Raw genomic sequence first — 23,508 nt, forward strand, 5'->3', positions numbered from 1 at the left:
GCAGCCCCTTGTATGTAAAACAAGAGTTTTAAGTCGGTTAACAGACCTGAACTGGCAGTTGTGCATGTTTTCTGTACTGTAGACTGCCAGGCGGCCCGCGTAAGGACCCTTAAGGTCTTACGCGGCCGGTATGAGGGTCGGGAACAAGTTAAACAAGTTTCATTATTTGCACTTTAGGTCCCCTGGTCCTTCCAAACGTGGTTTTAACTTTGTATCTTGCATTTTCAACCCTCTAACTTGACTTTTAAGGGCTTCAAGGCATAACCAAACACTGTTAAGTCCTCGGTTAACTTTGTGATCACCCGTAAGGCCCTAGATTTCAACGTTGACGCTTTTAGCCCCTCGTATACGAATATTGTCATAACTTTCTCATACTTTATCGAACCTTGTGAAATTTTTATCACTTATTCTAGTGAGCATAATTAATTGTTACAAAGCTTCGGGTTTGCTAAAAGGTCACTCAGATGTATACTTTAAACATGTTGACACATTTAACCCCTGTAGTTTGTAATCTCTCACTTTCTTCCACAATTAGCTTCGTATGATCCATGACTCATTCGTTTAAGGGTATAAACATCGTGTAGGGTTGTTGAAAGATATATTTATCCATTGCTGACACTTTGAATCCTTTTACACTCGTAGATTCTTTGTTTGTCAACTTTAGTCTCTTTAAAGTAATTCTTTACACATTTAAAGCTCATGACACGTGTCGATATATTATTAGACATGAATTTTCGAGGTGTTACACACAGAATGGCAAATTGGGAACTAAGTATTACTAAATACTTAATTGGCTTAAATCAGTGGCTCTGATACCACCTTTTTCTATCACGGCCCCCAACCCGGTTTTACCCGTTTTAGAAGCCGCGGGACAGAAACCCGTGGTATTGGTGTTTAATTAGGCAGCAGAAATTTTAACAGGATCTTTGAAACTGAAAACATCCATTTATTTCATTTCAAATTTTGGGACAAACCCCGTAATTTACAATAGAGGAATTTCACTGGGAAATCCCCTGGTTACAAAAACATGTTTATTTATTTACTGAGCCACTTTCCTCAAGTTGTAGTGCTATGCGGCACTTTTCCCTGGTTCACAGTAAATCACCTGAAACATGTTTAAAAAGATTTTATCAGCGGGGAAATACTGGCGAGTCATTCAATTTGTACAAAACGACAAATTGTTATCATTTACAACATTAAGAGTTTTCACATTTGTCCCTATCTATTAATTAGCTGGTTCAGTTGTCACTCGACCGTATCTATGACCGTGGACATATCACTAAATTAGGCTTGCCCACCTAAAGTGATAAATCATTAGTAGTAATGTGCACAAAACCCCCACATACTGCCAGTAATTACAGATTAGCGAAGACTTAATCACTGCAAAGTATAACTGGAAAACATTTAGGGTTTTGTAAAGCAATTTGATAAAAAGAGAATGACTCACATTGCGAGTTTAACAAGACAGAGTTTTGCCTACTGATTTAGCCTCGTAACCTACTTAAATAACAATGCACACGAAACTAGGTTAGTAACTTAATACAACATTTACGATAAGCTCACGAAATCAAAACCCTCACGACGAATGACAAAGTATAGCCCGGATTCGGGCAGCACTTAAACATCCATCGGATCGGTTTCAATCAATCGGACATTGTATCATAGCAGTGATCGAGTTATTACCTTGTAATCGTAGCAGCATTTCCCTACTTTGATCTACGAAAATAAGCAAAAGGTTTCGTAGAAGTTTTATGAACACAGATGAAAACTCCATGCACGACCTATTTATAGCTGAAAATTGAGTCTCTCGCGGCCCGCGTAAACATGAAGAAGAACCTACGCGGCCCGCGAGGGCCATCCTAGCTACGGCTAGGGCTGCCGTGTCACACCCTAGGTCTGCCACGTGTCTGACACGTGGCCTAAAGCTTATCCGGAGACTCGCCAAGCTGTCGCGCCCTGCGTAGAATTTCCTTAAGTCTTACGCGGCCCGCGACAGACCAGTAAAATTGAATTTCTTGATTTTGCACAAGGATTAGGGTTTTAGGGGTCCGGGTTTCTACTTACGGAGCGTTTTAGGACAATTTCGTGCAGGTCCTTACAGTATTGTTACTAGAATAAAGGAAAAAAACGTGTTTTGTAAAAATAGTGTTTATCCTTATGAAAATATTTCATTGTAATATGGGTTTTATCCCATTTGTTTAATATTAAAACTTTGGTGTTTCACAACTCTGAAAGTTTCCTAACTACGGTCCTGGTGAAATTTTCCATTGCGAATTTAATAAACACAGGTACCACTGCTGTATCTGCCCTCGGCTCCTGCCCAGGGTGCGGTTGGGGGTCGTGATATCTACACACCCCGATACCGCCAGAAACTAGATACAAGGAAAAGAAAGAACACACTGTGGGGGGTAAAACTAAAATTACACCATTGACTCCATTCTAATGTTTTAACGTTTGACCTATTTGTCACCCAGACTCCATTCTAATGTTTTAACGTTTGACTTATTTACACCCAAATAAAATCAATTGTCTTGATCTCGCGTAGTTGATGGAATAGAAACATTCCTTTGTAGGAACACCACCTTGTTGCAAGTTTTCCATATAAACAAGCATGTCAAAAGGATAATTGGGTGAGCCAACCGCCTATTAAGATCATTGACTTGCAAACGGTCATGAAACTTAAATAAATCCCAAGTCGTATCAAAATGCGAAGATATGATGGGTATTGCACCAAGTGGAAACCATCTTCCAATAGTTAAAGTTCTATATGATGCTCAATTTAGTGCTCAATAGGCGGTTTAGAGTGTATAAACTATTTGTTTACTAATAATAAATGTTGTTTACTTCAGTTAAGGCCATGTGTTAGGAGGACGGGAACGATGTTCGGATACCTAACATGCATATTTGTTTAATGGTTCATTGTTTTGCATATTAGGAGGGTCAAAAGTGTCATTTGGCCAACGTGGTATCTATTTAATAATTTATCGTCACGAGTCTATGTTTAATTACCGTCATGCGTAATTTTTTTTCGATTAATTTTACCATGTGACCTATTTAACTAGAGGCGTGCAATTTTGGGTTGTTATATTTCTTTTCATATCTCCTTTTATTCTCTTTCTGATGTGCTTTCATCCTTAGTAACCTTTTATTATTGCAATAACAAATTAAAAGATTGTACTCGGACGGAAAAGGTAGCCAATTATTGGATTGATAGGATTTTTCAGATTGGTTCTCAAACTTGACTAAAACACCTTAATATTTATATTTATCTTTATTCTATAAAACTAAATTTATCTCTTATATTTATCATTTAACTACTTATTTGATTCAAATATATTTTTATACTTCACAATAGTTATTTTATAGTCTTGAACAACACTTAGCATTTTTTAACAACCAAACTCACACACCACTAAACTTACTACTAAATCTACACAAGTTTCCACAATGAGACTAGAACAGTCAACCGTTTGGAAGGGGGATACCTTTATAACACTGTTTGATACCACTAGGCCACAAATCTTTTAATATTCACAATGTTCCATCAGACTTGTAGATTGCTGATATTTTCATGAATGCTTAGTTGCGTCTCAGTTTCGTTTCTTGCGTGAAAAACTCTTAATGCTACTTATAGATGCTTTATGAGTTTGAGGGGGAATATTAGCATAATAAAGTATGTGGGCTGATTTTGTATTGGGTGCCCTTTTAGCTAGATTACCTAGTTAGCTTGTCTATTTATTTCTTTTCTTTGTTTTCAATGTATGCACTTTTGATCAATATAATAGAACTCTAGCTATTATACCTCTGTTTCTTTGTACATTTTTATCCATTAACAACCAAAAGATTTAAATTTCTTATACAAAATGAACATTTTTCCTATGTATTTCACTTCATCATCCTTTAAAACCAAATTAATCTCTTTCACACTTTCTACTAGTGGTTGTTTTTTTTTGAAGGCTACAATATATTTACACAGAGAACAGAGCTCTAGCCGGAAGCTACTTATAAAGAAAAGAAATAACACACTATAGGGAGATTAAATTAAATTTACACCATTGACTTCATTCGAACGCTTTAAGGATGGACCTATTTTTCACTCCAAGGAAACCAATTATCTTGATCCGCCTAGCATTAATGGAATAGTGTTGGGTTGGTGAATTCTCAAAGCTTAACGTGTTTAATTTTACGAATTTATCTAAAATTAATTTTAGAATACACTATTTTAATATGGTTTGTAGTTTGCAGGCCTCGACATGTTTAAGGTACATTTTGGAAGCTTCACGGGGCTTTGGAATGAAGTTAATAAGAAAATAATGTGCTTGGAGCTTAATGGAGCTTAAATGGATGCTTATTGGTACTTAATTGAGAGATTTGAAGCATATGAATGCAATAAGGATTTGTCATATGAAGAAAGGAGAAGAAACCATGTGAGGATGCAAGTTGATTCCTTAAGGACGCAAACTACGTCCCCACGAGATCAAATGGATGCATTCACCCACGCAAGTCAGGGGAGAAAATAAATGAAGACGCAAGTTGCGTCCCATATCAGTTACGGGTCGTGAATTTATCCTTTAACCAGTTTTAATGGGTCCATTCATCACACATTAGTCTTGGGGACATCCATTAGCGATTTTAAGAGCTTTTCAAGGTTCTAATCCATCCATTATCACATTCCATCAAGTTTTGAAGATCAATCATCAACTATGAGTGGCTAATTCTTTCAAGATCATCTCTAGGTGAAGAGTTTTGAGTTTTCTAGGGTTTTTCATACATGTTTTGGTTTGATTCATCAACTTTGTAATCTTTTGATTGAAATTATGTGAATTAATTATTAGTATCCTTTTGAACTCACAATTGTCAAGATTTTCTTGCATCGTTAACATTGAGAGATGATTACTGCTATTAGTTTGATTCATGCTAGGGTTTGTTCATTCTTCTTGATTTATAAAACATATAATTGTCCATTATTCATATTTTGAAGGTTTTCTTGCAGCATTTGCATGTGATAAATGAGTGTTGATGTCTACAATAGGGTTTTAAATTAATAAACTCAAGAAATTATTTTCGTATCATAAAACAATCAAACCATTGTATAAGATAGCTCTAGGTACTCTTATATCCAAAACCCGGACTGTGATTCTTTCTCAAACATTGTTTACAAATCCGTTTAATTACCATTTTGATAATCTGTAAACATAGTTGAATTTTTTTATCTTGTTTCAAAAAAACCAATTGGAATCACATCATTGGTTCCCATTGTGTAAGATATCTCTAGGCACTCATAAATCCGAAACCTGGGTGTGGTTCTTTCTCAAACCTTGTTTACAAATCCGTTTTGATTACCGTTTTGGTAATATGTAATCATAGTTGAAATTGTTATCTTGTTTCACAAATTAACTGGAATCACATCATCAATTCCCACTTTCAAACACACTTTTGATAAAATAAGCAAGCTAGATATACCAATTCATCAACTAAAATCCAACCGCTGACGATAAACTCTCTATGGTTCGATGCCCTATGACGGGTGGTCAGTAGGACAAGCCTTAAGTGCTTTAAAAGGATAAAAATCCCATGCTTAATTCGGTCAGTTGGTGGAACATGGTAACTACGAGATATTTGGTTTTGCAGGTGATAAAGATCATAAGGAGTGGTTGTTATGATGCTTGGATGGGAGTTGCAAATGGTGGAAACAAGATTGGAGCATGAGAGATTTCAAAAGAAAACAAAGGAAACAACTTCAGCAGGCGCCGTAGCCTACGGCTTCTGCCATAGGTTACGGCTCTCATCTTGTGCCTTTTCCACCGCCGTAGTCCAGTTCACTGTTGGCGTAAAGACAAAACCAATTGTCTTGATCTCGTGTAGTTGATGGAATAGAAACATTCTTTTGTGGGAACACCACCTTGTTGCAGGTTTTCCATGTAAACAAGCATGTCAAAAGGATAATTGGGTGAGCCAACCGCCTATTAAGATCATTGACTTACAAACGGTCATGAAACTTAAATAAATCCCAAGTCATATCAAAATGCGAAGATATGATGGGTATTGCACCAAGTGGAAACCATCTTCCAATAATTAAAGTTCTATATGATGCTCAATTTAGTGCTCAATAGGTGGTTTAGGGTGTATAAATTATTTGTTTACTAATAATAAATGTTATTTACTTCAATTAAGGCCATGTGTTAGGAGGACGTGAACGATGTTCGAATACCCAACATGCATATTTGTTTAATGGTTCATTGTTTTGCATATTAGGAGGGTCAAATGTGTCATTTGGACAACGTGGTATCTATTTAATAATTTATCATCACGAGTCTATGTTTAATTAACGTCATGCGTAATTTTTTTCGATTAATTTTACCATGTGACCCGTTTAACTAGAGGCGTGCAATTTTAGGTTGTTATATTTCTTTTCTTGTCTCCTTTTATTCTCTTTCTGATGTGCTTTCATCCTTAGTAACCTTTTTATTATTGCAATAACAAATTAAAAGATTGTACTCGGACGGAAAAGGTAACCAATTATTGGATTGATAGGATTTTTCAGATTGGTTCTCAAACTTGACTATAACACCTTAATATTTATATTCATCTTTATTCTATAAAACTAAATTTATCTCTTATATTTATCATTTAACTACTTATTTGATTCAAATATATTTTTATACTTCACAATAGTTATTTTATAGTCTTGAACAACACTTAGCTTTTTTTAACAACCAAACTCACATACCACTAAACTTACTACTAAATCTACACAAGTTTCCACAATGAGACTAGAACAGTCAACTATTTGGAAGGGGGATACCTTTATAACACTGTTTGATACCATTAGGCCACAAGTCTTTTAATATTCACAATGTTCCATCAGCCTTGTAGATTGCTGATATTTTCATGAATGCTTAGTTGCGTCTCAGTTTCCTTTCTTGCGTGAAAAACTCTCAATGCTACTTATAGATGCTTTGTGAGTTTGAGGGGGAATATTAGCATAATTAAGTAAGTAGGCTGATTTTGTATTGGGTTCATCATTAAGCCCTTTTAGCTAGATTACCTATTTAGCTTGTCTATTTATTTCTTTTCTTTGTTTTCAATGTATGCACTTTTGATCAATATAATAGAACTCTAGCCATTACACCTCTCTTACTTTGTACATTTTTGTCTATTAACAACCAAAAGATTTTAATTTCTTATATAAAATGATCATTTTTCTATGTATTTCACTTCATCATCCTTTAAAACAAAATTAATCTCTTTCACACATTCTACTAGTGGTTGTTTTTTTCTTTTTTTGAAAGGCTACAATATATTAACACAAAGAACAGAGCTCTAGCCGGAAGCTACTTATAAGGAAAAGAAATAACACACCATAGGGAGATAAAATTAAATTTACACCATTGACTTCATTCGAACGCTTTAAGGTTGGACCTATTTTTCACTCAAAGGAAACCAATTGTCTTGATCCACCTAGCATTAATGGAATAGTGTTGGGTTGGTGAATTCTCAAAGCTTAACGTGTTTAATTTTACGAATGTATCTAAAATTGATTTTAGAATACACTATTTTAAGATGGTTTGTAGTTTGCAGGCCTCAACATGTTCAAGGTACATTTTGGAAGCTTCACGGGGCTTTGGAATGAAGTTAATGAGAAAATAATGTGCTTGGAGCTTAAATGGATGCTTATTGGTACTTAATTGAGAGATTTGAAGCATATGAATGCAATAAGGATTGGTCATATGAAGAGAGGAGAATAAACCATGTGAGGATGCAAGTTGTTTCCTTAAGGACGCAAACTACATCCCCACAAGATCAAATGGACACATTCACCCACGCAAGTCAGGGGAGAAAACAAATGGAGACGCAAGTCGCGTCCCATATCAGTTACGGGTCGTGAATTTATCCTTTGACCAGTTTTAATGGGGTCCATTCATCACACATTAGTTTTGGGGACATCCATTAGTGATTTTAAGAGCTTTTCAAGGTTCCAATCCATCCATTATCACATTCCATCAAGTTTTGAAGATCAATCATCAACTATGAGTGGCTAATTCTTTCAAGATCATCTCAAGGTGAAGAGTTTTGAGTTTTCTAGGGTTTTTCATACATGTTTTGGTTTGATTCATCAACTTTGTAATCGTTTGATTGAAATTATGTGAATTAACTATTAGTATCCTTTTGAACTCACAATTGTCAAGATTTTCTTGCATCGTTAACATTGAGAGATGATTACTGCTATTAGTTTGATTCATGCTAGGGTTTGTTCATTCTTCTTGATTTATAAAACATATAATTGTCCATTATTCATATTTTGAAGGTTTTCTTACAGCATTTGCATGTTATAAATGAGTGTTGATGTCTACAATAGTGAAGGGGTATGGTCCCAGATCTCGCGTCAGCATCGACCGCGAGTGACCATTACCCTTATCAAAACCCCCACTAGCTAACAACCCACTTGTGCCCATGCGGGAACGCGTCGACACAAGGGTTGAATCCAATCTATCTAATGACAAAGGAGGACTTACATGGAACAGGAGAACGGTAGAATGATGCGACATAGCATCACATCTGGTGTACGAAAACGGAAGTATTCACAGCGACGCGGCATCTCACCGCGTCCAGTGAACGCTTCTATCAATACAGGAAAGCCTTACCTTGGGCATAGAAGAAGATGAACGTAGCGGTACGGCTGACACCGCACCATACGGACATTTTCGTCACGACAAGGGATGCAGGCAAGACGACGATGCGGCTAGCACCGCATCTCGCGTATTCCTTGATCACAAGTAGGAGACGCGGTAACTTCAGATGTTACCGCACGTAGCGATGCGGCTTGCACCGCATCCTATGTACTCAAGCAAGTGGTACTGACACCACAGTGCAAGTGGCACCAATGACAGTTACCTGTCAGAGCTACGTAAGCAATGGACTGACGTGGCGTAACCTCCATAACCGACGAGCCTGACACACCTGAAAAGGGGCAGCACGTCGTCAGTCCATCCATCATCATCCTCCTCCACTCCTCGGCTATAAATACCAACCCCAAACCAGGTTTGAGGTATCTTCTCACAACTCTCTCACTACTACTACTATCTTACTTTGCTTCCCAAGCAAACTACTGATTCTCACGCCGGAGAGTGGTAACAAGGAGCACCCCCCACCCCATCCTCCTTGTTACGAGTCACGGCTTGTTTCCTTGTGCAGGAGATCAACCACCGGTGATCCAGCCAGCGATCCTCGAGAGGAAGGGATTAACCCTTCTTGACGAGACCAGTGAGTTAACCCTGCCCGGTTAACCATTGTTTCATCATTGGCGCCCACCGCTACTCTTAGCATTTTCTAATCCATCCCTTTTTCCTCTCTCACGATCATGACTGATCACCAAAACAACACTGCGGGTAACCAAAATCCTCCAATCCCAAACCCGGTAGGGGTCAATGCCTCGACCTCCCAACCCGGACACATTGGCACGTCCACATAAAGGAGCCCCTCCTTTATGTTCGGACATGACTTATCACAATTCCCATCTGTGATCCCACCAGGCACGACCATTCATGCCTGGTACGAGCAGCAGGCAGCTACGCTGACTGCAGCATACAACCGCGCTTGTACTGAAGCGAATATACGAGCTGGGCTTCCCCCAGCACCGCACACCCCTGTTGAGCGTATTTTACAATACGACGGCAGGATCCATTCACGCCCGGCTTCAAGAAGCCGGCGTGAAGAACGGGGATCGTCTTACTGTTCGGTCCACACCCTCAACGAGGATGATTCCTCATACGGGTCCCACACCAGAGGACCGGTACATACCCGCCTTGGCCCCCATGGCGAGGACAGGAGGCGATCAACCTCCAGACGCGGCCCCGGCATTCAGAGCCGATTGGGCCCACAACCATACACCGAAGGGTACGGTCATACCGACCCTGACGACCATAGCTACCGCGGTGATTCGCATGACACCAGTAGCAGACCGGGAGGACGCAACTATGTTCCTCCCAGTCACCCCCGCAACACATACCTTAGGGCGGCAAAGCGCCCTGCAAACGAACCATACAGGCCAAAGGCAGCGGCCGAAAATTCCAAATTCGGCACGCGGATTGCCAACGCCCATGTCACCACGACAAAGTTCCCATTCAACGTTGGGAAATACAATGGTTCGACCGACCCGGACGACCACATGAACGTCTTCATGGGCGCGGGCATCAACGGCCAGTGGGATGAACCCACTTGGTGCAATTTTTTCCCCCAGACCCTCACGGGCCTGGCCAGGGCATGGTTCGATTCTTTGCCAGTGGGATCACTGGATTCATTCGAGGACTTGCGTACCAAGTTCCTCGCACATTTTTGCCAGCAGCGACGCCACGAACGAGATTCGTGTGACGTCATGAACATCTGGCGAAGGAACGACGAATCGCTCAAAGCATTCGTCGTCCGATATAATAAAGAGTGCCTGGAGATAGGTGACGTGGCAGACCAGATGGCACGAAACCACTTCATCCGGGCCGTCAAAGACAGAGAGATGATCATGACCATCTCTGGCAAGGAGGCTTTACCCAAAAAATGGGAAGACGTCATGACTGCGGTCAAGAAATACGCCCAGACACAGCGGTCACTCGAACCGCATGTGTCAAAGGCGAAACCCCAAGCCGAAACATCCCAACAAGGGTCCAAGCGTAACAATAAACGCAACCGGGACGTTGGAAATCGCGATATTTCCAAACCATACTTCCCGCAAACCAACACGTTCGACCCAAAGAACTACAACCCCGCCCGAGACAGTCGGGCGCCCAAGAAAGAATCTCGGGACCGCAACTGGACCGAGATCACCATGTCGCCAAGTGAGGTCCTCCTTGCGGACCCACAGTTCTTGCGACCGGCCCAACCAATGAAGTCCAAGAAAAATCAGGACCTCACACTCTATTGTGAGTACCACAAGGACTCGGGCCACACCACCAACAGCTGCATCAGTCTCCGACTGGAGATTGAGCGCGCCTTAAAGGAGGGGAAACTGCAACATCTTTTGCCAGGTGGGCAAAAACCCACCAAGCGCATTACCCCTCACGGCGAAGGTACCTCCTCCGGGAAGCGAACCATGCACGTGGCTTCCACCCACATGATCCACGGAGGCAAGGGCAGGCCGCGGAAAGCGGCAAGAAGGCCGGAATGTGACTGGAAGGACGAGCAAGTCGTCTTTCCAAAAGTCCGAGGCGGACCGCGCGATAGGCGCGCCGTCGTCATTTCAGGCCAACTGGCACACTACTGCACCGAGCGTCTATTCATCGACCCGGGCAGTACATCTGATATAATCTACGAACAATGCTTCAACCAGTTCGACCAGGAGGACAAAGATCGGTTGCAAGCAGTAGATTACCCGTTAACCGGGTTCGCAGGGGAAACTGTCTTTCCCCTAGGCCAGATTACTTTTCTTGTGCGTCTTTCCAGCGGAAACCGCACAAGGACAGAAGAGGTAAACTTCATGGTTTTACCTCACACCTCCAGATATGACGTACTCCTCGGGAGAGAATCCCAAGGAGATTTCAATATGATTACGTCGGTCCCCCACTCTGCGGTTGGTTTCCCAACCGAATCGGGGGTCGCGATAATCTATGCCCGCAGGGACGTCATGATGTCGGACGAAGTACGTCCGACCAAGGTCGCAAGGCCCACCCCCAATGACCAGCCAGAAAAATGGGTTCTCAACGCGAGATACCCAGAACAAAAGGTCACATTGGGTCACGCCTTGTCCCCGACCACCAAAGCGCAACTGAAGCAGCTCCTCTTCAGGAACCAAGACATCTTCGCGTGGACACCCGCAGACATGACCGGGGTCCCACGTGATATTGCGCAACATCACTTGAATACCATGCCAGGTATCAAGCCAGTGATCCAAGGCCAACGCCACCTTGGGTCAGCTAAAAATCAGGCGATGCAAGAGCAGATCGAAGAACTGCTCTCCGCAGGCATCCTGGGGGAAGTTAAATACCAGACTTGGTTGTCCAACCCAGTCATGGTAGAAAAACCGTCCGGGGGCTGGCGCATGTGCGTCGATTACAAAGACCTTAACAAAGCCTGCCCCAAGGATTGTTACGCACTTCCAGAAATCGACGAAAAGGTCGATAATCTCGCACCATTCAGGTGGAAGTGTTTCCTCGATTGCTATAAGGGATACCATCAGGTACAAATGGCAATCGAGGATGAAGACAAAACGGCATTCCGGACTCCCACCGGAAATTACTGCTATACAAAAATGCCGTTTGGGTTGCGCAACGCCGGCTCAACCTACCAAAAGTTGATGAACGACACTTTTCGCGGCCAAATAAGCAAAAGTGTCGAAATCTACATGGACGACCTAGGGATGGCAAAAATACCCGAACCCGACGGGTATACCCGAAACCCGACACAAATGGGACGGGTATACCCGATACCCGACGGGTATTGGGCCGGGTATGGGTTTAGTTTTAAAAAATTTCGCGGGTATGGGTCGGGTATGGGATTAGGTGATACCCGACCCGATTACCCGAAACCACGTACCCGTTTACCCGAACTATATACCCGATCATATACCCGAAATTTTTAATTTATATTTTTATTTTCCATTAACCCTTATCTTTTAGTAATTTATTTTAGTATGTTCATAATGTGAAAAAAATAAATTTTCTTTTAGCATATGTATTTGATGATAGTATTTATTTTTTATATGTTATGAAGTATATACATATAAGTGTATAAATATTATAAAGTTATTATTAATTTATGCTAAAACTTATATCTATGTAATGTATATTTTAATTTATAATAGTTGTTGCATAAATAAAATTATATAATAATTATAATAGTAAAAAATGTATTTGAAAATCCCAATGTATATTTTTTAACAAACTAATGGGTATACCCGATACCCGCGGGTATACCCGGTACCCGACGGGTAATTACCCGACATATACCCGACGGGTATTGGGTCGGGTATGGGACACGATTTTACAACCGGGTATGGGTATGGGATTGCCAATACCCGACCCGAACCCGACCCATTGCCATCCCTAGGACGACCTGGTCGTCATGAGCATGGAAGAAGATACCATGCTCACAGATATTGAAAGAACATTCCAAACTCTGCGAAGCGTTAACATAAAGCTCAATCCAGGGAAATGCTCGTTTGGAATGGAAGAAGGCAAATTCCTTGGGTTCATCGTGACTAAAGATGGATTTAAGGTAAACCCGGAGAAGGTCCAGGCGATCGAGCGCATGCCATCGCCTTCATCGATGAAGGATATGCAACGGCTAGCCGGCAGGCTAGCGGCACTTAACAGATTCTTAGCCAACCACGCAGCTAAGTCTTATCCGTTCATCAAGACCCTGCGGAGCTGTTCAAAGAAAGAACAATTCCAGTGGACCGCAGAGGCTGAACAGGCCTTCCGGGAAATGAAGGAGTGTTTGATACAACTCCCAACTTTAACCGCACCACGCAAGGATGAGCCACTCATACTATACCTATCCGCCGCGGACAACGCGGTGGGTGCGGTACTAATTGTGGAGCGAAAGGGGGTTCAAACACCCATCTACTACATCAGCAAGATGCTCAACGACCCAGAGACGAGGTACTCAATAATGGAGAAATTGGTGCTAGCATTAGTGCACGCTTCAAGACGGTTGCGACGCTACTTCGTAAACCACGTCATCACAGTGCTAACCAATTACAGGATCGGCCCGATCCTCTCCAAACCCGACATCTCTGGGCGATTAGCGAAATGGGCCATCGAGCTGGGCGCGCACACGATACATTATAAACCGCGCCCCGCGATTAAAGGCCAGATCTTAGCTGATTTCGCCGCCGAAGTACCGGTGAACCGCATCCAAGAATGCGAAGAAGCACAAACTCCTGCACCAACGCCACCCTCCTCAGAAACATGGGCACTCTTCACAGATGGTGCCTCCAACGACGAAGGGGCGGGTGCAGGTCTGCGACTCGTCAGCCCTGACGGCCAAGAACTTACATATGCAATCCGCCTCGAATTCAAAAGCACAAACAACGAGGCAGAATATGAGGCTCTGTTAGCAGGGCTACGTTTGGCAGTCAAAATCGGCGTGCAACATCTGGAAGCCCACGTCGACTCTTTGTTAGTTGCAGGCCAAGTACGCGGCGACTATGCCGCAAAGGGGGATATCATGATCCTCTACCTCGAGCAAGTCCTGCAACTAAAATCCAAATTCGCTTCATTCAATATTCGCCATATTAATCGAAGCGAAAACAAGTCCGCAGATGCACTATCAAAACTTGCATCTACCAGCTTCCAACACTTGGCAAAGGAGATACGCATCGAAATCCTGCAAAATCCTTCGGTACCCCTGCGCCAAGTCAACGTCATTCAATACGGTTCAACATCATGGATGACACCTATTATCGCATATCTACAATCCGGTGTGACTCCCGAAAGCAAATCAGAAGCACGCAAACTACAATACAAAGCGTGCCATTATCAAATGGGAGACGGTATCTTATACCGCAAATCATACCTCGGGCCACTACTACGATGCGTCAACCCCCAGGATGCCACATACCTCATTCGAGAGATACACGAGGGCATATGTGGCATACACGCTGGACCACGCATGGTAGTGGCCAAAATCATGAATGCCGGATATTACTGGCCCGGCATGCACCTGGATGCCGTCAAAGAGTTGCGCAAGTGCATCGACTGTCAACGTCATGCTCCAAAAACCTTGTGGCCAAAAAACAACTTAGTCCCCGTCACAACCGCATGGCCATTCCAGAAATGGGCAATTGACGTTGTAGGACCTTTCCCTGACGCTCCAGGTGCGGTTAAATTTATCATAGTGGCGGTTGATTACTTCACCAAATGGGTAGAAGCAAAACCACTCGCCTCAACCACTGCTATGATAACAAGAAAGTTCATTTGGGAACACATCATCTGCCGTTTCGGATTACCAATGTGCATTGTCACCGATAACGGCACCAACTTCGCTGCCGACGAATTTCAAAAATGGCTAGAAGAACTACACATTGAGCACATATTCTCATCAGTCGCACACCCGCAAGGGAACGGCCAAGTCGAGAGTATCAATAAAAGCCTAGTCGAAGGGATCAAGGCACGGTTGGGAACGGCCAGGCGTGGCTGGGTCGATGAACTCCCAAGTATCTTATGGGCTCACCGTACAAGCCCAAAAACAAGCAATGAGGAAACACCCTTCAGCCTAGTCTACGGTTCAGAAGCGGTGATCCCCGCAGAAGTAGGTCTCCCCTCTCCTAGAATGTTGGCTATTGAAAAACTAGACAACAACATGGAACGCAGGATCGATTTGGACCTCTTGGAAGAAAGGCGCGAAAACGCTGCCATCAACGAGGCCAAATATAAATCCAAACTTGAAAAGTACTACAACGCGCGCGTCCGCGTTTGTACTTTCAACCCAGGAGACTACGTCCTACGCGACTATGAGGCATCTAATGCCGAGCGCCCAGGCAAACTCGCCCCCAAGTGGGAAGGACCCTACCTCATCAACGAGGTCTTAGGGAAAGGCGCATACAGATTGCAAACACTAGAAGGCGAACCTATCGCACGCACATGGAATGCACAACAGCTTCGACGCTGTTATATGTAAGCCATGTTCTTACATTTCTCTATGTAACCTATTGGGCCGCAGGCCATTTGCAAATAAATAAATAAGCAATTTTCTACATTATTGTTTGTTATTACTATTACAAATGCGTGTTCCACTTTGCGGTATCCCAAAAACAGATTGGCAAAATCTTCATTCGTGATACCCATACAAAGTGGTAACCACACACAAATATTGTAATAGGCCAGCAAAAGGCAAAAAGACTTGCATGTTTTATCCGGCCGGATACACAAGTTTTTGTTAAACACTTGACACAATTCTTGAGCCCAAAAAGGCAAACAATGGAATTGACGCGGACTCATACGACAAAGGTATGGAGTACACTCGACCCCATTCACAAATGGGTAGAGTTCCGGTAATAAAAGCTTTTACAAAGCTTAAAGCAATTCTAAAACCCTCACACGGTAAGTAACAGAATTGATGCATACACATACAACAAAAGTATGGAGTATACTTGACCCCGTTCATAAATGGGTAAAGTTACGCATACACACGTTCAGACATGCAAGAATTAAAAACACTTGTACAAACTGAACAAAGAAACTTTATATTCAAAAAATTCAAGTATCCACATGATGCTTACTGAATTTACATAAAGTTCCTACTCTATACAAGAGGAATACAAAAAGGAGGCACACTCGCCAACCTAAACCCTATTTTGTACCGCTGGTCCCCGCGTCTCCTCCGGCACCACCAGCGGGTTCTTCCTCTTCCACATCCGGATAAAGCATCCGCAAGCGGTCAACATAGTCCGCAACCTCCAAACACTCGTCCAGCTCACCTACACAGGCAAGGGGCGTATCATAAAAGGAGGCTACGGCCGCTTTCAGACGACCTTCGGTATCCACATCACGGAACCCGGATGCCTGATCAGTATAACCGCCTGCGGATAATACATTGATATGCCCAATGCAGCGGTTATAACCAGCCTTGAAGCCAGCATCGCGCGCACGTTCCTTAACCAGGTCCAAACCAGATGAGGTCTCAGGGGCATTCATGATAGCCTCGACAATCTGCAATAAAAAGATCATAAGTCTTGAATGCTAATCCAAGCAAATGTAAAGGCAAAGGATACTTACACGCGCGATGCCGTGAGTCCGCAGCCACTCACGGTCAGCTTCCAGCTGGTTAAAAGAGGACACCAAGGCATCCTTGGCCACAGCAGCAGCGTCAGCCCGCTTCTCCGCAGAAGACACGCGGGCAGTAAGGTCCGTAACCGCGACCTCCCGGGCCTGAACCTCAGCCTGTTACAAAAACAGCAAACAGTTCACTCGACAAATATGTTCAAAACAATAAAGGACGAAAGCAACAAAGTTAAACAAACGTACCTGCAGGCTTTCAACAACTTTGCCTAAACGAATGCGCTCCGCATTCACCTCTTCAAGAGCCTTAGAAGCATGGCTCTCCTTCTCTGCGGCCTCTTCAAGGGCCTATGAGGCACGAGCCCCGGCTTCTTTGGCCTCTCCAAGCGCCTTCAGGGCGTCGGCCCTCGCCTGCAGTGCCTTAACAGAAATGGCCTCAGTCGCAGCCTTCTCTTGGCTCAAGGTAGCATTCGCTGCCTTGGCATTTGTCAGCTCCTGCCGAGCATGAAACAGAATGTCATTCTGCTTAGCCCACGATGCATTCCACTTCTTGCGCTCATTGGACATTTTTTCATTCCAACTTTTGCGCTCATCAGCAAGAAGTTTAGCAAGGGTACGCACCTGTTTCAGCTGGGCAGCGGCAGCCCATTCCGAAGTCTGTTTCTGCTTCTCAAAAGCAGCTTTATCCTTCTCGAGCTGCTCCGCACCCGCACGAGCAGCCTCGACTAACTTCTCTGCTTCCGCCCGCATACGAGTAGCCTCCTCCTCGCGGCGGCCCAACACCTTATAATCGTCCAAAATGGCATTAGCCACAATGGAAGTCCCCACCAGCATCGATGAAAGCTGGTTAATACGCAGCTCTCGGGGCGCGGCACGGGCACGCTCGACTTCAAACGGGGTCCCCAGACCACCCAAAATCTCCCTACATGCCGCAGGGTCGTTAGAAATATCATCCCCCTGCATAACAGTCCAGGGGGGTCGGTGATACACCATACTGCGACCCGGGGAGTATGTGCGGTAATAATACTCCAATTCAGACTCCCCAGGCTGAATTGGAGGCCCGTCATAACCCGCACCACCAGTAGACGAGCCGCTACCTTTCTCCCCAGCAGGAGACTTCTGCGGCTCAGCATCCTGCTGCCGCACCTCAGCATCAGACTTCTGCTTACCGGCATCTGAAAACCTCAAGTTCAATCCGTCACCCTCATCAGGAGAGATCAGATTGTCCGAGGAGTCCACAGTGTCAAAAATCCAGTCAGCAGTCGTCTCCACCGTCTTCTCCAAAGGGGGATCACGAACTGGCCCAACAAAAGGGGCCGCAGGCTCCTTAAGCGCGACCCCCTCCTTCGATACACCCGCGCCCGCGGTAGCGGTGTGCGGAGGAGACGCAGGGATGTCGAAAAAAGAATACCCCGCATCTCGGGATTCTGCAATACAAAGAGTATTCAATGAGTATTTCCCACCCATTGTACATACAACACAAAGAAAAGGGATATACTTACCAGCAGTAGCTGCAGGTTTCTTCTGCACCGGAGCAACTCTCCTGGTCTGCAGTCTCCGCCTCTTCGGTTCACCACCACCAGCAGCTTTCTGCTCTGGTCCCCTTTTCTCTCCAACAACGGGGGGAACCACAGCAGTTCCACCCGCGGCCGCACCACTACCTATAACACCCAAACCCTCAAGGGTGTCAGATACTACGACGTAATCGGTATATCCCCGAGAACAAGATTGATAGGTACCTGCGGCTTCAAAAACGGAAGAAGGGGCAGCTGAGCCTTCAACACTCCCCTTGCCACGCCCCCGCACGGTTTTCTTCACCGTTTTCTTCTCAACAGTCTTTTTGGGGACGCGTTTCTCAAACTTCCCCAAATCCGCAAGGACACCTGGATTCACACAATCAACAGAACCAGTCAAAAAGATAAACTGAAAAAACTAATGCCACGTAAGACGTACCTCTTGCGTCTCCCGGAACCGGGGCATCCAGCACCGCTTTCGACGGCACACGGAAGTTCTTCAGAATTTCAAGGTTGAAACCTTTCTTCAGCTCAACCGCAATCAGTTCAACCTGGCCCTTGAAATCAGGCTCAAACATCCTCCACAAGCCAACCGCATCCGCTGATACATGCATGCAGGTTATTACAAAGGCTTAGGAAATAAGGAAAATAACAAAGGGTAACGAGCTTACCACCACCCTGTTCCCGCAACACGGGCCTTTCCTTCCTATCCGGTCTGGAGAGCATCATCCGCAATATCCACAGTTGGTCATTATCCATCTTCTTGAGTTCAATAGGCCGCAGCCTAGAGAACCAGTCCGCGGTCTTCGCGGAAGCAACAGGAATATCTTCATCGGAAACTCCAACATCGATATTTCTTAAAGACATGCTAGCATAGACCGCACAGGCTTTCACGTAGAAGAACCTCTTCTTCCAGCCTGTCACACCCTTAGGGGGTGTCATCAACTTCAGACTCCCATGCCTTTGAGTAAACGAGAAAAAACCGGTGTTCACCGTCAACTGGTAGAACCGCCGGAAATTCTCTACTGTAATGGGCAGGCCATGGGCACGGAATGTGTACTCAAAATTCCGAATTCGGAACATTCCGAAAGGACTAAGCTGGGAGATATGGAGGTGATAATACTCCAATACCTCCGCCACAAACACCGTCACCGGCAACCTAAGGTTGCCGTGGTTGAAAAAATCCGCCCACAAGGTTATATAACCGGCCGGAGCATCGGCACCGGTGTCCCCCACTTGTGGGTAAGTAGCATTCCAGTCTTTGGCCATCTGCACAGTGGCCATCAGGGTTTTAAAACTACCCTTTGACCACTTCAACACCGGTAACCCACCACCGGGAACGTCAACATCATCATCTTCGTCTTCATCAGCCGATACTACCGGCTGTTCAGGGTTTTCACCCTCCACATTGTGTGGATTAGATGGTTCAGCCATCAAGAATATCAAAGAAAGAGAAGATGGTGAACAGAAAATCTAAAAACCCTCACTGGAACTTCAAGAAATTTCGTCGGAGAAGACAGATAACAGGTTTTCTCTCACCGGAAAATTTTTGAAATTTCAAACAAGTGAGGGGAAACCACGAACGGTTTCCCCTTATATACCCATCGCAATTAATGCGGAGGGAGAAAACAAATGATCACGTTCAAAAAGAGCGAATCATAGGACACCACGTGTCGAGCGCCGTTTCCGCTGACGGTTATCACGCGCGCGTGGCCGCCCACGCGCCTGACACAAGAGACGTTTACACTCTTCGCTACAGTGCATTTAATGCCTCGGGCAGTGCAAACGTCCTTTCATTTCAGCACATGCCAGGAAGATCTCACCAACTTCCACCAACTCACACGTGCGTCCAGCCACGTATGCAACAAAAAGCGACTACATTATCCAATTATAAGCGGCATGCGGTTTCTCTGGTATACCGCACCATAACCCATACCGCATGTCGTTTTTTAACATACCCCTAAAAATAGGTAAAAACATATATCTCTACACTATAAGGGGGTATAATACCTATCCGCACGACCCACGAGCACACGTGGAATATGCGGACATGACACACACGAGCCCGTTCAGGTGTGTCAGATGCTCAGAACCAGTGTTGGCCGTTGGACTGAACCGCATCTCAGAGACAAGAGAACCGGATTGCCTTCATTCTCTTCAAGCTTCAAATCCCTCCTGCCCGGTTCACAACCGCAAAAGGGTACATGAACACCTTCTTTAACAAAAGGAAGGAAGGGTATGCACGCGAACGCACATCAGCAACCCTGTCTCCTGAACCTTCAAGAGCTACATCCGACCCACACCCGCTTCGAACAAATGTGGTAATACAAAACCACAGACACTCACGAGGAGCTACGGACATAACCATAGCTTCCGCAGAGTGGTTGCTACGGAAGAGCCAAGCTCACTCCACATCACCGAACAATGCTACTGCATGGCAAACTCGGTATTGGAGCGGGAAGGTAAGTGGCTCCAAAACGAACGCAGAACAGCGCTCTAAATAAACTCTCGTCGAACAACAAGCGTCCGAACAGCGGTAACAAGTCTGCTTATGACTTTGTTAACCCGACTATGGGCCGCATAGAATAAACAATGGTGGGCATTCCCTTACCTATGACCATGTTTATTTACCCATAGTATGAATATACATTGTTCGACCAAACATGGCCAACAATGACGCAACGAGGTAACCGCAAAGAACGTGCGGTTACTAGAGAGCTATGACGATAAACACGAACACCCCACAAAAAAGGGGATCGTCGTCTCATAACTCGATGCTGAACATAGAGCTCGAGCAAAGCACTTGCAAGCATCAGCAACTTTTGATCCCAGTCTCAAAGATTGGTCCAAAAGTTTCTTTTCTTCTTCATGCACCAATTCAACAATTGATATGAAGAAAAGCCCACCTTTAAAGGATGGGAAACCTCCACATACCTTCGAACCACCATCTCAGAGGTTGGTTCGAAGTTTGTGCAGCATTACTAACAAGGTCTCCAAGAGACCTTCGGCACAACAACAGGTGGCAGACCACCTGGTGACATAAATCGGCTGAGAATCTCGCATCAGACGAGATTCCTTCACCGATACGGAAGAGGCGTCAGATGACCCTTCCAGACCTCCAGCTTCATTTACATACAGAAAAGACCACACATGGTCTAGGATCTTCTCCAGACTCCAAACTACCTTCCAAACACCATAGTCCAGTACTCCTCCCACATACACCTTGTATGTGGCAGCAACACTAGACTGGGGGGACTTGAAGGGGTATGGTCCCAGATCTCGCGTCAGCATCGACCGCGAGTGACCATTACCCTTATCAAAACCCCCACTAGCTAACAACCCACTTGTGCCCATGCGGGAACGCGTCGACACAAGGGTTGAATCCAATCTATCTAATGACAAAGGAGGACTTACATGGAACAGGAGAACGGTAGAATGATGCGACATAGCATCACATCTGGTGTACGAAAACGGAAGTATTCACAGCGACGCGGCATCGCACCGCGTCCAGTGAACGCTTCTATCAATACAGGAAAGCCTTACCTTGGGCATAGAAGAAGATGAACGTAGCGGTACGGCTGACACCGCACCATACGGACATTTTCGTCACGACAAGGGATGCAGGCAAGACGACGATGCGGCTAGCACCGCATCTCGCGTATTCCTTGATCACAAGTAGGAGACGCGGTAACTTCAGATGTTACCGCACGTAGCGATGCGGCTTGCACCGCATCCTATGTACTCAAGCAAGTGGTACTGACACCACAGTGCAAGTGGCACCAATGACAGTTACCTGTCAGAGCTACGTAAGCAATGGACTGACGTGGCGTAACCTCCATAACCGACGAGCCTGACACACCTGAAAAGGGGCAGCACGTCGTCAGTCCATCCATCATCATCCTCCTCCACTCCTCGGCTATAAATACCAACCCCAAACCAGGTTTGAGGTATCTTCTCAAAACTCTCTCACTACTACTACTATCTTACTTTGCTTCCCAAGCAAACTACTGATTCTCACGCCGGAGAGTGGTAACAAGGAGCACCCCCCACCCCATCCTCCTTGTTACGAGTCACGGCTTGTTTCCTTGTGCAGGAGATCAACCACCGGTGATCCAGCCAGCGATCCTCGAGAGGAAGGGATTAACCCTTCTTGACGAGACCAGTGAGTTAACCCTGCCCGGTTAACCATTGTTTCATCAAATAGGGTTTTAAATTAATAAACTCAAGAAATTATTTTCGTATCATAAAACAATCAAACCATTGTATAAGATAGCTCTAGGTACTCATATATCTGAAACCCGGACTGTGATTCTTTCTCAAACATTGTTTACAAATCCGTTTAATTACCATTTTGATACTCTGTAATCATAGTTGAATTTTTTTATCTTGTTTCAAAAAAACCAATTGGAATCACATCATTGGTTCCCATTGTGTAAGATATATCTAGGCACTCATAAATCCGAAACCTGGGTGTGGTTCTTTCTCAAACCTTGTTTACAAATCCGTTTTGATTACCGTTTTGGTAATTTGTAATCATAGTTGAAATTGTTATCTTGTTTCACAAATTAACTAGAATCACATCATCAATTCCCACTTTCAAACACACTTTTGATAAAATAAGCAAGCTAGATATACCAATTCATCAACTAAAATCCAACCGCTGACGATAAACCCTCTATGGTTCGATGCCCTATGACGGGTGGTCCGTAGGACAAGCCTTAAGTGCTTTAAAAGGATAAAAATCCCATGCTTAATTCGGTCAATTGGTGGAACATGGTAACTACGAGATATTTGGTTTTGCATGTGATAAAGATCATAAGGAGTGGTTGTTATGATGCTTGGATGGGAGTTGCAAATGGTGGAAACAAGATTGGAGCATGAGAGATTTCAAAAGAAAACAAAGGAAACAACTTCAGCAGGCGTCGTAGCCTACGGCTTCTGCCGTAGGTTATGGCTCTCATCTTGTGCCTTTTCCACCGCTGTAGTCCAATTCACTGTTACGGTGCCATGTTGACTGTTTTGACCCTTCTGACCGCCGCGGCCAGGGACGTAGCTTACGGCGCCGACTGAACCCATTTTGTAACTTATGCATTTAATGACGTTTTAAGGGGTCTTATGGTGTTCTAATCATGCCATTCGGTTACAATCAGTCTAGAGACGAACTTGGGAGCTTTCTTGGTGCTTGAAGACAATTGTTAATCTTTTGGTTGATGTTTTTACTTTGTTTGAACATTAGAACTTTTATGATGATGCTTGTTCGAGCCATGTGTGGCTAAACTTGTGGT

Source organism: Helianthus annuus, chromosome 16 (assembly GCF_002127325.2).
Source record: "Helianthus annuus cultivar XRQ/B chromosome 16, HanXRQr2.0-SUNRISE, whole genome shotgun sequence".
Lineage (NCBI taxonomy): Eukaryota > Viridiplantae > Streptophyta > Magnoliopsida > Asterales > Asteraceae > Helianthus > Helianthus annuus.